The 15,710-nt window shown below is 32.2% G+C and overlaps 2 long non-coding RNA genes across 2 annotated transcripts; one reads left to right on the top strand and one right to left on the bottom strand.

Annotated features, from left to right (window-relative positions):
- Window positions 1–5,438: 5,438 nt before the first annotated feature.
- On the bottom strand, window positions 5,439–15,035 carry LOC143058022 (uncharacterized). The gene is made up of 4 exons (XR_012972920.1): window positions 14,912–15,035; window positions 8,390–8,650; window positions 6,934–7,033; window positions 5,439–5,713 (listed from the first exon to the last, which is right to left on the bottom strand). It is a non-coding gene; the product is annotated as an uncharacterized LOC143058022 (long non-coding RNA).
- Window positions 10,448–13,570, top strand: LOC143058843 (uncharacterized). The gene is made up of 3 exons (XR_012973253.1): window positions 10,448–10,554; window positions 11,903–12,018; window positions 13,025–13,570. It is a non-coding gene; the product is annotated as an uncharacterized LOC143058843 (long non-coding RNA).
- Window positions 15,036–15,710: the final 675 nt, after the last annotated feature.

The following is a 15,710-nucleotide window of genomic DNA, read 5'->3' as shown; positions in this document are numbered from 1 at the left end:
CTATGTTTTCAGTTATTCGAAATGCTAAAGGGGAAATTCTTTACTAGTTACAAACATACATACATTAATTGTAGGAACATCTAAGATATGTGCAAAAGTCGGTACTAAATTATAATCCTGGTACCTTTGATAACTATTTACACCACTGGGTCGATGCCACTGCTTGTGGATGTTTCGTCCCCGAGGGTATCACTAGCCCAGTAGTCAACACTTCTGTTGACATGAATATCAATAATTTGGTCATTTTTATAAATTTCCTGTTTACAAAACTTTGAATTTTCGAAAAACTAAGGATTTTCTTATCCCCGGTATAGATTACCTTAGCCATATTTGGCACAACTTTTTGGAATTTTGGATCCTTAATGCTCTTCAACTTTGTACTTGTTTGGATTTATAAATATTTTGATTTGAGCGTCACTGATGAGTCTTATGTAGACGAAACGCGTGTCTGGCGTACTTAATTATAATCCTGGTACCTTTGATAACTATCATACATTTATGTATTGTGGAAGTCTGATTTAGTATGCAAGTGGTTTATACATGATGGCATTTTACTTCCATATTGAACAACGATAGGTATTAAGTGTTTTAAGCTTACAATTTAAGATATTGTTCTTCAAATATATCTCCATCATTTATAAAAGTAAGAATTGAACTTGTTTGAACTCGTATTTTCTTGGATTAATATGAGTTTCATTGTTTGAAATAATACTTCAATGTTATATTTGTTTTTTTCTGCATATTGTAAGTAAACAAGCCACATGATAGTAACGATACGATATATCTCTTAGTTAATGTATGTAATATAATTTCTTTTTATACTTGAGCAAATACAAAATAATATATATTATCGTGCACTACAGTGAAAACAAAGATCAACCAATACAGCATAATGAGGCTGAAAATCCTTTTTGTCGGTAACTCCATATGCTCACTTCTACCGTTTGTCTAATAAATCAATGTTCTACAAAAGTAAATCACGAATTCATCAATATTCCAACTGACTCAATTTTCGGAAAACAACATCAGTAATAATCATAAACCGTTAGTTATTTCTTTATTTCTTTAACTGCAGAAGCAAATATAATGAAGCTATGCTATGGCTTCTGAAGCTACACAAAATAACTCACGAATATAGATTTGTTTCGTCTTCAATCCATTGCTTCATTACTAAATTGTCTATTCTACTTACTAATACGCTAAGTAAAATCATAAACCTAATACTACATTTTTGAATTAAGGCCGTTGGAAAAGTGGAATTAATTATTTTTGGAGTGTAAAAAATTCTTTAGAAGAACTTGATAAATTGCATGCTCATATTGATGATTTTGAATCTGCTCAAAGTTTTTAATTTTCTACCCCATATACCATGTATACCACTTTGCATCATATTCTAAAAAGAAAAACATCATACATCTAAGTGTATGGACATTAACAAAGTCAGAATTTTGTTTATTTTCTTTTGTTACATCTTCTGACATCAGACACGGACTTTTTTAACTGAATTTAAATATGTGTATTGTTATGCGTTTCCTTTTCTACATTGCCTAGAGATATAAAAATCATAAACATGTTTAACCCCGCTGCATTTTTGCGCCTGTCCGAAGTCATAACTCTCTGGCCTTTGTTAGTCTTGTATTTTTTTTTTAATTTTAGTTTTTTGTATACAATTTGGAGTTTAGTATGGCGTTCATCATCACTGATTTAGTATATATAATTGTTTAGGGGCCATATGAAGGACGCCTCCGGGTACGGGAACCTCTCACTGCATTGACGACCTATTGGTGAGCCTTCTGCTATTGTCTGTTCTATGGTCGGGTCTTTTTGACACATTCCCCAATTCCATTCTCAATTTCACATATGTTCAAACTATCTTTTTTAAGTAAAACACACAAACGAATTATGTAATTGGACATGCTTTGTTACTATAACTGCCCTTAGATATTTATTAGATAACACTTTTGTTCGCTTTAGAGATTCCGTATATCGTCAAGCTTTCGGAATTCAAATTGGGACTAACTGTTCACCACTTATTGCGGACGTCTTTCTGTTATTGTTAGTTACAATTTATGACTAAAATTAGGAAAGACCCATCGAAAGAACGTCACATACATAAATTAACAATACATTTAGATATTTGGAAGATATATTGGCTCTCAATAATTACGTCAACAGTATGATTACTAAAAAAAAATATCCTGTTGAACTAATTTTAGGTAAAGTGAATACTATCAATACACCCTGCCTTGTCCGTTCCTTTCTTAGATCTTGATATCTTTATCACTAACGGGAAACATAATACCGAAATTTATGATAAAAGATATGATTTTTCATTTCTTACGGTTAATTATTAATTTTTACATGTAAACGTTCTCTTGTCATGATCTTATGGTGTGTTTATTATTTTATTTAAATTTTCGATTTGATCGTGTATTTAACAACGTATCAGATTTTAGCAAGAGACATTTATGTAGTACTGAAAATTTATTACACGAGGGTTTTCGATAACACAAACTAGTCAACATATTAGCTTGCAGAAATCTTATACGTTCAAGTATTTCACATCCAATATTTTTACGGTAATTTTCTTAACAAAGGACAAACATGTCGGCATTCACCTCTGAAGCTAACAAAACCTTTAAACAGTCGAATTCAGAAAGGTTATAGCTACGATCCGGTTGTCAGATCATTCTAGATTTCATAGTTTGGCTTATAGGGTCTTTTCATCGGAAATAAACATATCTATTCCAAAACCAGTTATTGGCAAGCTACGGGTTATGTTCTTTTCGTATATTGTATGATGGTATAATATTAAATCACTAACAAGAGGATTTTTGCTTGATATTCATATGATGAGGTCATAATATTTCAATCAGTTTAACTGAGCTGGCATGTCAGTAACTGCTAGTAGTCCTTTATGAATTGATTATAATTGTCATTTCATTTATATTCTTTTGTTTCCCATTCTAACATCAGAAACGGACTTGTATTGAACTGAGTTTTACTGTGCGTATTTTGGAGTGTTTTTTTTTTACATAAGCTAGAGGTATAAAAGGGGACTTTGATCTAAAAAAAACATGTTCAACCTCGCCGCATTTAGTGCCTGTCCCAAGTCAGGACCCTCTTGCCTTTGTTTTTTTTGTATGCTATTTAATTATAGTTTCTTTTTTTTTTTATATATTTCAGAGTTTAATACTCAGGCAATGTTTTCCAGCGTGATTTTAACATGAGAAGCACGTGATATTCACGTTGTCCACACAACGTGAGTAGAACGTGAAACGAGCAGAAACGTTATATTCACGTTATGAGCACAACGTGAACAAAACGTTGGTCACAGGTGATATTCACGTTGTGTATATTGCCACATGAAATTAACGTGATAATACAACCTGATAAATGTATATGTCGTGACATTCAAGTTAAATATAGAACACGTAATATAAACGTGATAATACAAAGGACATTTATGTGAAGCAGCCATTTGGAAAAATGAAATATTGTCTTTGTTGTTCTTGGTCATCTCTAGTTGAAGATGCTTCTCTGGTTCTTTATCTTAAAAGTAGGGTAAAAGTGAGTTAAACAATATATTGTCTTGTAGGTTATAACTGATTATCACCTATTTCATATGCATGTTTAATGTACCTGTTATCATCCTAAATATGTATGTAATATTTGCAGCTGGATTTTAAGCATACATCAAAACGTAATTATCATTATAATATATTTGAATCCAAATCTTATTTCAATTTGAAAGGAAGTTGATTTCGAAAATGTTTATCGCTTGATAAACGAATTAGGTATTGACAATTCACTTGGAAACTCAACATATACTCTCACGACACTTACCAAAGAGGAAATCCTGGATAATCATAGGTCTGTTCTATGTTCCTTTGGAATTTCAACCAAAGATGAAAAACTGGATCTTCCATCACTGTATTGGATACCTTAACTACATAAGTGTCCTTACAAACAACGGTATATTGCTGGGTCTTCCAAGTGCTCCACGAAACCTCTTTCTAAATTATTAACATCTATTTTATCAGCAATCAAAGACGGGCTTCAAAGTTATTGTGAAACTGCCTATTCTAGAGGTGGCGTGAATCAGATGTGGATACTTAAAAATTCAAAAGATCTTTTAGAGTACATACAATCTAACTCTCTTTCATTTTGTACCAGTATTAAAACATTTGACTTTTCTACTCTGTACACAAGCATTCCACATTCCAAACTAAAAGACCAATTGAAAGAGTTGGTATTACTTTGCTTCAGAAAAAAGAATGGCCAACGTAGATACAAGTATCTTGTCTTAGGGAGGGATAAATCCTACTTTGTAAAGAATCACTCTGATTCAAACAAAAAATTCTCTGAAACTGATATTATCAAGATGCTTGATTTCTTGATTGACAACATATTTGTTACGTTCGGAGGACGTGTTTTTCAACAGACTGTCGGCATTCCAATGGGAACAAACTGTGCCCCTTTTCTCGCCGACTTGTTTCTTTATTATTATGAGGCTGACTTCATGCAGGAACTTCTTAGGAAGAAAGATAAGAAGTTAGCAATATCCTTTAACTCTACTTTCCACTATATGGATGATGTTCTTTCACTAAACAATTCAAAATTTGGTGACTATGTGGAACTCATCTATCCAATCGAACTAGAGATAAAGGATACTACAGATACAGTTAAGTCGGCTTCATATCTTGACTTAGATCTAGAAATTGACAATGAGGGTCGGTTGAAAACAAAACTTTACGACAAAAGAGATGATTTCAGCTTTCCAATTGTGAACTTTCCATTTCTAAGTAGCAACATTCCAGGAGCACCTGCATACGGGGTATATATCTCCCAATTAATACGATATTCCCGTGCTTGCATTTCCTATCATGATTTTCTTGATAGAGGTTTGCTGCTCACAAGGAAGCTATTAAACCAAGAGTTCCAAATGGTGAAGTTGAAATCATCCCTTCGTAAATTTTACGGACGCCATCACGAGTTGTTTGACCGTTATGGAATAACCGTTCACAAATGATATCGGATATGTTCCTTACGTCGTAACTACAATCCCCTTCCCTTTCATGAATATGACCTACCGAATTAGACTATTTACCGGATTTGTAATCACATAAGCAACACGACGGGTGCCACATGTGGAGCAGGATCTGCTTACCCTTCTGGAGCACCTGAGATCACCCCTAGTTTTTGGTGGGGTTCGTGTTGTTTATTCTTTAGTTTTCTATGTTGTGTCGTGTGTACTATTGTTTTTCTGTTTGTCTGTTTCATTTTTAGCCATGGCGTTGTCAGTTTGTTTTGGATTTATGAGTTTGACTGTCCCTTTGGTATCTTTCGTCCCTCTTTTACGACTAAAAAACTTGAAATTCAATTATATTTATATTTAAGAATATTTCAAACAGTTCACATTTGAAAGTCACTGAAATAACAACAAATAATAATTGAATGTTCTATCTTCTAAAGTGCATTTTTTCAAAAGTCTAAGAATAATATTGACATGAAAATACATTGGTATATTAGTAGTCTGATCATCTTAGTTGCACTGATTCAGGATTGGTAACGCTCATATTCAATATCTGAAAAACGATCCTAAGATTTAATTGACTGGATAAAGCCACTCGAGATTTAATTTTTGGTTCAGTCTAGGTGGCAGATTTGTCGAGAGCTCTGGACACAGTACAAGCAATATTGTCTCGATATCCTGGAAAAAGAAACTTTTGTTTACTTTAACGAATTTGTACATTTAACAATGTTGTTGTGATATTTAGAGTAAGTATGAATATATTGTAATATGTGTTTTCAGCCATGCATCACCTTTCACTTGTGCGTCATTGAATGGATCTGTCGTAGATTTGTCACTTGCAGAGACGTATTTACCCTAAATCCTAATAGTATGAGTACTAAATGTATATACATAGGGGCACATGAAAAGTATTTTTTTTATTGTGTTTGAGCCATACTTTGAACGACAATGGTTTACTTTTTACACATTGTGACTTGGCTCTCACACCACTTCTTCTTATTTCTGTGTAACTTGTATATGAATTTGCGAGTATCTACTTTTGTGGAAATTAACTTGAAAATAAAAACACCGCTGTAAAAAGTATAGAGTTTATAAAATAGGATTAAATTACTTGTTTGTGCTCACAATGACAAAAAAATCACAAAAAGAAGAATCATTGGTCACTCGTATCTACTCTGATGACATTAGATAATAATCTTTCAAAATGCAAGAATAGTTGGTAATTTGGTGCAATACATAAAATTGAGAAAGCTGTCAGTTGCTATTAAAATCCAAGCTGATTTTAAAAAGTCACAGACATGTTCAAAAGGTATTATCTAAATTAATTTGTCTGAATGAACTTCTTTTGTATTCTGAATGACTGAACCTTACAGAAATAAACCAAACTACCAATTGAAAGAACTTGGCAAAATTTTGAAAACTCAATATATAAATGCGCTTAGTTAGAACAAAACCAGTGTAGACCAGGAAAGACTATATTTGAAGGTCACGTCTGATCATGTCATTGAGGCAGTATTCGATACAGGCCGAGCATTTGTGGAGAAATATACAGACTATACCAATATAACCTACTACACAATCAGACTTATTAAATAAATTACAAACCACGGTCAGCTATAGTTGATACGAAAATAAGGAGATGTGGTATAATTGCAAATAAGACAACTTTCCACCAAAGTTTAAATAATGTGGATGACAGCAATTGTAAGTTAATGTACGGACTTCAACAATATGAAACCCATACCGTATGGTAGGTACTACTTAAATTATGTTCTGTCTTGTCAATTAATGTCAGTACAAAATACGGCGTTTGCAGATTCTGGGAACTTAGAAATTAATATAACAATTCTTAAAGTGTATGTTTTGATGTATGCACACATGTAAAGCATACTACTTACAGTGTTAGATAAAAATACAGTTATAATTATCGTGTTTCTGTTTCGTCGATTTCACCTACGCATTCTGTATTCGTAATCTGCATTTTCTGTTCATTGAAAGCTACAATATATTTAAAACATAAGATTGATAAAATAAAAGATGTTTACTTTTAATCTTTTTTCTTCGTTTCATTGTTAACCTATATGCAATTTATATTCGAAAAACGAATGTTTACTGCATCAATTAAGATTGGTTATTTAATATGCATTGCAAGATCATATCTTACATGGTCATGAATTATGTAATTATTACTTCTAAGTGCTGTAGTTACATGAAGAACTAAATTCCAGAATGAAATAATAGATTTGATAAAGATTTTAAACATAAAAAAAAAAATGGAAAACAAAATATTATCTTTTTTAATAAATAGACAGAAATCTTGCTCACAATTTTCTGTGACTGGTCTAAAAATTGTATTTTCCATACATACCTAAACTAAAACCATATCTTTAAACACAGATATATTTTCAAAACTAGAAGCAATGCGAACATTAATGTAATACATTTACATATACTGTAAATTCAGAAATTATAGCGTTCAATTATTATTGCGATTTTGTCTCTTTAGACAAAAATTTCGACTTTAAATTATTGCAATAATAACTCTAACGAATTATATGCAGTAAGACAAACACAACAATAACCTCTGTATTTACAGTATGGAAAATGGGTATTTCCTAAATGTATATTAATCTTTACACAAATATCAATTACTTAATAGCTTCTTGTATAATTTTATTTATTTTTATAAACAAACGTTGCTAAACAAACGTTGCGACATGTATGAACTGAAATACTGAAGAGGGATTAACACAGTATCAAACATGGTATCAATGTATCGACTATCCAGGTGGGATATCTGTATCTATCAATTAGATATTATAAAGAATTGCTAATTCCAATTTTTAACAGAGTTATCATGCGAAGACAAACTTGAATTTACAATAATATTGTTCAGGATTAGTTGTAATTGAAGCCACGAATTAAATTATATATTTCAAAGCATTATCTTGATTTTGATTATAATTATATGCTAGGAAGCGGTAACATCAAGAAGCTCAAACATAAATAAAAAAATAGATACACATTAATAGAAGTGTGTTAACACAACACTATTAACACGTTAGGCAAATCAAATAATGAAGTATGTAAAGACAACTGCTTGTTTGCATTATAAAAATCCTTAAAATTAAAAACTTATATCTTAATCTACAATGTATCTAATCATGTTTTTATATAAAAATCGTTCTATTGCAGATGATATTACATATGAAATCAACTGTAAAATATATGTTTAAAGTTACAAGTATTTCGGAGCAAATGGTACGTACCAATTATATAATTAAATAGCAATCCATTGCGTTCAAAACAAATTCAAGAGTTAAAAGAAAAGAAAATGCTAATGAACATACTAACTTGTTTCACTGTAAATAAATACACCATAAATTTGTTCTTTGTCTGTGTATGTGATATTCGCTGTAACTGTTGATGATACTGTGACCTTTAGTATTTGATTTCCATTTGAACAGTATATTATGTTATGATATGCATGTATGCCTCTATTTGTATTGGCAGTATTCGTCATGAAAACTTGTGATACGGCAGTTCCTTTAACATCTGAAGACATCAAATCACCAGTTATATATTCCATCCAATAAATGTGTCCTTCATTAAAATCTGATATGAAAATTATTTTATCAAAATTAATTTCAAGCATTCGCCAAAAAAAAAAAATGAACTTGTATCATTGTCTATGTTTATTAATTAAAGATTACTAATTGTTATCTACATTTTTTAGTTGAAAGAATATATGTTGATCGTCCACAAGACAACGACTTTATTACATCTATTGGTGTGTGTGTGTGTGTGTGTGTTACATGCTCTCATAAAGACTTCTACCTTGAATTAAGCGATCATCTCAGTACATGACTCTATTATCACAAATATTGTTTTTTTTTTATTTTGGCGTTTAAACAACGACACGCCAAACACCACTTTTTGACTATTTCGTTGCGACCAGTTTTTTTATTGGTGGAAGAAGCCGGAGTGCCCGTAAAAACAACCGATCTTCGATAGGCAAATTGACAATCCTAGTCAATTAGGAATTAGGTCGAGTGCACCCGCACCAGCGGGGTTCGAACTCCCAACAGCAATGTTGATCGGCTAGTGATCACAGTAGTAACTCCTTAGACAACTCGGGCAAATTCGGCCCCTAATGATAAAAAGGACGATTTTAATTTTGAAATTATAAATGTCTCATACCTTATCAGCAATATATCATTTTAACCTAAATATGAGATATACATTTCCCAACTAATTCGACATTCACACGAGGTTGCAGTTGCTCTTCAGATTTTGTGAGCAATAACTAGTATCTGAGCATAAGGATAATAACTCATGGTTATGTTAAAATACACCTCGTCCTTTATCGAAATTAACTTGAAGATACCAAGACTTGTTTATTAATATTCAGTATCAACATAAAAGATAATACGTGATGGTCTTGAAGTATAGATTCTAGACACTGACGTTGTTTGTCATCATAATTATGTGTTATATAGCTTTGTATACCAGTCTTTTTATATTTTTAACATACATCAACATGTAATTGCACCTATTGCATGTCACATATGTGTAACCTTTGTGTTTATTGTCTATTTGTAAAAGTAATATGAGAAAATAACTTTCAAATTGTAAGCATGTTTACTCATTAAAAACAATCACGTTTCGAACTTTATATTAAACAAAACTAGTTCTTTCCGGTGGTGATATTTTTTGTAAAGCGTCTGCAAACGGCTTGGCACCGGTATCATCAAGATAACTGTTTATCGCGTCTGCCAAGTGTATATGTTTTAACCATGTACCCAGTAAACACACGACGTACTCCCGACGTCGGTTAATGGTCGTCTGAACGTCATGTCGTGAGTTTACGTCGTACCAACGTTGTGGGAACGTAAAAATCCAACGTTGGATGCAGACGTACAGACGACGTTATGAAATTACGTCGGATTCACGTAAATTTAGTACCTTGTCAGGACGTAACATTTTATTACGTTGTGACAACGTGCTTATAACTGTCATAATCCGACGTAACATTTTGTTACGTCGTATCGACATTATAAGAACGTAGTGAATACATTGTAAAAATCTGGTTTTATGGGACGAATTTTTGGGGTATGTCATAATGAGTATTCCTGGATATATCAATCATTCACCTTCACTAGAATATATTTACGATTTTTTCGATTTAAAAAAAAAAATCCCCCTTTTTTCCCGCAGACATAATTTGCATCAAGATGTCAAAGAAAATATTACAAATCCAATTTTAATGTTCTAATATATGTATTTTATATGAATATTTATTGTTTATTATATCATTAAAATTTTGTCATCATTTATCACTTGGATTTCATAATCGTTTTTCACGATTTGATTAGTGTAACGTTCAGCAGTACTCGGGTTTTACCGCTGCATCCTATGAAAAGTCTGAGCATGCGCACTGTTGCCGCTTGATTTTTGAAAACAGTGAGGAATTGGCAGTGGAAATTTAGCTTGATCCAGATTCCAGAACAAAGAAAAAGGTAAAATAATGATTGCACATTACACCAAATAGGTTCTCCATGATAAAAACAAGTTTGATTGATGAAAATAAAACAGCTGTTACCGTGTTGGGCGCCTCTTTCAAGTCGGTTATACGTGATCGTGTTGAAATATGATACTTTTTCTTATACTGTCAATATATTGCACTGATACAAGATATTTTAGCCATGATGTGTGTTATTTGAATCCATTTATCAAATTTCGTGATTAACTTGTGTTGTTTCTGAAGATATATGCAATTAAAAATAGGTAAAAACTGTAGGAAGTAAAAAAAGGGGGAGGGGTGCACAGCCACAAGTACTTGTTTTCTATCTGTGACAAGAGCTACTATCCCTATATATTAAGGCTACAAGTGTCTGCTCTGTTATTTTTTGATAATCATTGAAGCATAAAAGTCTTATCCATGTTATCAATATCAGAAAATGTGAAGCTAAACATCTCAGCACTTTAGATATTTGGGTCCATTACAAACTCCGCACATTTCAAACTTGGCATATTACATTTGTACCAACCCGGCCTATTAATGATAATGCTGCATATATCACTGGGGGTCGTCGCTAACATGCATGAAATATTTGCCACTGGATGTTGAGCAACAAACGATCAATCATTGTATCACTGGGTCTGACATGGAAATAGACAATTGTGCCAATAAAGATGTTGTAAAATATAGGCGTCACAGAAAAAAATTAAGATAGCCATCACGGTTGTCGCAATAGGATTAGGTAGTTGTAGGAAGGCGTCCCAGAAAAAAATAAAAAAACAGCCTTCCAAGTCTTGAAAGTGTCATAATGATTTAGACTAGGATCTAGCCTTGAAAGTTGGGTAAAATGTTCTTGTTTTCAGGGTAAAACCCAGTTTACAGGTGTTAAAACAGTACATAGGGACATCTTTTTTGCTGTACAATTTATAATATGAAATCTACATGTTTATCAATGACGAGCTACATGTACAATCACTAAATATGCGATCAGAAACCATGTTGTAATCAATCATAAAACATATGAATTTTGGAATGCATTTAAATTTGTCACTTTGTTCTCCTAAAGATTTGTTGGACTAACATTTTTTTTTATATAAATAAGGCGGTGAATTTTCTCGTTTGAATTGTTTCACATTGTCATTTCGGGCCTTTCATAGCTGGCTATGCCGTATGGGCTTTGCTCATTGTTGAAGGCAGTACGGTTACCTATAAATGTTAATTTCTGTGTCATTTTGGTCTCTTGTAAAGAGTTATCTCATTGGCAATCATACCACATCTTCTTTTTTATATGAAACAGACAGAAGAATATAAAAGATAATTGAACGTATTTTTATTTATTTTTCCAGAGTCTTGTATATAAATCCACAGATCCAATGTGTCTGAGGTTGAGGAAATCATTGCAGTAACCATGTAACAGTTAAGCATGCACCAGCTCAAGAATTTGGACCAAGATTTTAAAAAGGTAAACATCAGTTGATCAGCTCTTTTTCTGTCCTCCTTAACTGAGTGATATAGTTTAACTCTTGTACTGTACGTACATACATGTACATTGAACTCAAAATTGGATTTTGTTATCTAACGTTTGCCTAAACCACATGTTATGCAACCAATACACAACGCTTATTATCATAAAACGCAGAGTTTGAATTTGGAGAGCATCTGCTTTACTGTTCTCTAGATATGTCCTTTAAATTAAGTTTGATAAGATCATTTGTGGCTCATGGACACATTCTTCTTGTATTAATTTCATTTATCAAATTATAATTTGTTGATTTTATAGATTGCGTTCATTGGCATATGCTATGAGGTCTTGTTGTATCGATGTACATGCTAAATTTATTAAGGTAGAATCCTTTGCATATCTTAAATTAATTGAAAAATGACAATATTGTGAAACCAAACTTCCTTTATTAATTATTTGTAGAATAACCACTGGTTGCTCCAGAAAATATTATGTCCCCTCTCCCCCAGGGAAAGCTCTTTTCTTAAATTTTATTTGGGGGTGGTTGTGTATGAAATACCAAAATGCAAAGGAAGTGTTGTTCTTATTAATTTTTAATTCTGTCGGTGCTGGAATTTTTTTTTAAAAAAGGGCTTAGGGCTGTCCCTTAGGGGCGGACATAGTATTTTCTGGAACAGACATAATTTCATTAACACATGTTCAATTTAACAACAAATTTATTTTTTAAATAAGAACGAAGGTTAATCATAAGTTATGAATAATTATATACTGTTGAAATTGTGTTAAATTTCTAACATACATCATCAAAATGTGTATAATTGGCAAAGATACAAACATCTCAGTAACAACATAAAATAATTATGAATCTGCAGTTTATTATAGGACCAGCAATAGAAAAAATATTGATTATGTGTAAACACAGGATAATTTTTAAGAACTGCTGTAATTCATAAGTTGGGATCAATTTATTTTTTTGTATTTTATAATTTATGATTTTTTTTTTCAGAGATCTGAAACCAACACAAGACCAGCTGGGTCAATATTCCTAATGCACCTCCAAATGAGGAACTAATGCGCCATCAAATGAGGAACACAAAAGTTGTGTGTAAACAAAAATTGTCTCTGTAGTGATATTGAACATGTTTCATTTTTAACAAGTGACTGAGCTTTACCATTTGTGTTGATCTGGAAAGTAGAGGATCATAGTATAAATATGTAAAAACTATGGAGTTTTTTAATGTATTCAAAGTTTAAAATTTTCAAAGAAATTGTTGTGTGAAAAAAAATCGCACTTCGTATTCCGAAAATTTAACCACATATATGTGAAAATGTCTTAGCTTCGAAACAAGCCATCCTACATATCCAGTGTACTATATTGACTGAGCTAGAGTAGAAAACATTACCAATACCAACTACGTGTATGCAGAAACAATTGTGCAAATTGCCCAGCTGATTAGAGGGCAGAAAACCAACATTTGGAATGACATGTACAATGTATACAACCAACACAAGACTAAAATTTGGAATAAAAATTAAAAATTCAGAAACAAACTATTTTTTTTTATTGGTTCATGTAGCTACATGTACATTGTAAGAAAAAAGAAGTCTAAACTGTTGGATAGGTTTTGGTCTCTTGTGGACAGTTGTCTCATTGGCAATCATACCACATCTTCTTTTTTATACTCTCTCTAGTTGGTCAAAGGAAAAAAGCAATAGTTAGTTGAATTGAATTTCAGGTATTTTCTTCATTTGGGATATTTTTAGAAGTGTGTATGAATTGTGTAGAATATATATATTTATAAATTAGACAGTCAGATTTTGGGCCGATTTTCCTAGCTTGTAATCGTGTAGCGAATCCAGCTGAATGCATTTTCAGTAAATATTAAGGTAAATATGGTAGTTTGTTGTATTTCTGAATAATTCATTAAAAATGGTTTTCCGTCGTCAAAGTGAAACCTTCATTCTAGAATTTCTGCCATCATAGTGAAATCTGAGTTCTAGGCCACTGAAACACTAAACATTCACAATTTGAAGCACTTACCAAGATGTCATGTTGAAGGCTGTACATGTACCTATAATTGCTAACATCATCAATATTTGATTTTAGGATAGAGGGTTGTCTTATTGGCCATCATACAAAATTTTTTTTGTTGAAAAGTAGTATGTGTTAAAAGAAAGAAAAGTTGCAAATTTGTTAAATGGAAATGTGTAATTCTTGTACTTCAGTATTGCAAAAGTTAAAAACTTAAGACTTTATAAACCTTAAACAACTATTTTTGGGAAAACTAGACATTTATACATTTCACACTGAAACCTGCCAAAGATTAATAAAAACCAACTTTTTGACAATTTCATATACAGCTGGCAGTTTGGAAATAGAGTACATATAAACAATTGTCCATCTTTCCCACATAGAAAAATTTACAACTTAAAACGGGTCAAAAGAAAAAATAAAGACCCTGTTTACATACTTCTTCAATGGAATTGCATTGATTTTATCAATTAAATGAGGACAAGGGACATTTATAGTTGTGCTGTGACGTTGTTACAAAGTTTTATGATGGTAATAAATTACGTCACAAATTACGTTGTGCCAACGTTGTGTGGATGGTTGTCAGCACGTGCCTTGGAGTTCACAAAATTACGTTGTACCAACGTAATTTTACTACGTTGTCACAACGATAGTATTACGTTGTCACAACGTAATGTCGACGTTGGATTGTTTACTGGGTAAGCTGTTGATTTTAACCTTGATTAACAGAGAAACATTACCATTTGACTAATTTAAACACTTAACGTATCAAAGTGGTAGTAGTATTAGTATTAGTAGAAAAATTAGGTGTTAAAAGTAATAATAGTGAAAGTCGCAGTAGTATTTAAATTATGATCATACCTATACTCAAACCAGATACTGTTTGTGTATGCACATCTGTAAAAGTCTGTTTTTCAGTCCCATTTATTCTTGCTCGCCGTATAACGTTGTGTGAGGTGTCAATTATACTGTAATATATCCATCTGTAATGTAAATGGTGAAATTACTTAGACATTTTCATGAAAGAAGAACATCTATATAAAGCAATTCTTACTTTTAAAAAATGCAAAACAAAAGATTTTTTATCCGAAATTTCTATCGTTTAAGGCGGTATAAGACGTGTCACGGTACTTTTGTTATATTTTTTATTCCTATCAGGTTTTGTCTAATGATTAGTCCGTTTCTGTGGGTGTTACATTTTGATTTTTTGTCGTCGTTCTCCTCTTGTAATTAATGCGTTTCCCTCAGTTTTAGTTTGTTACCCCAATTTTGTTTTTTGTCCATAGATTTGATAGCTCATATTAGGTAGTTTGCCAAAATTTAATCAGAATACTTATTTGTTTTCTTTTGATTGGGAGACCTAAAAAATACCAATGCAAAGGTAGTTGAAAGTTCGAGTTAGCCAAAACTATAAAAAAAATATCTCGAAAAGGGGCGAAAGATACCCGAGGGACAATCGTTAAACTAACAGATCGAAAATAAACCGACAACGCCATGTCAAAAAAATAAAAAGACAAACAGACAAATAATAGTACACAAGATAGAAAACTAAAGTCTAAGCAACACGAACCCCACCAAAACCTGGGGGTGATCTCAGGTGCACCGGAGGGTTAGCAGATTCTGTTCCACATGTGGTACTCAACGTGTGGCTCCTGTTATA

This window comes from Mytilus galloprovincialis, chromosome 14 (assembly GCF_965363235.1).
Source record: "Mytilus galloprovincialis chromosome 14, xbMytGall1.hap1.1, whole genome shotgun sequence".
Lineage (NCBI taxonomy): Eukaryota > Metazoa > Mollusca > Bivalvia > Mytilida > Mytilidae > Mytilus > Mytilus galloprovincialis.
The sequence above is the reverse complement of the archived record's forward strand: the minus strand, read 5'-3'. Positions and strand labels throughout refer to the sequence as shown.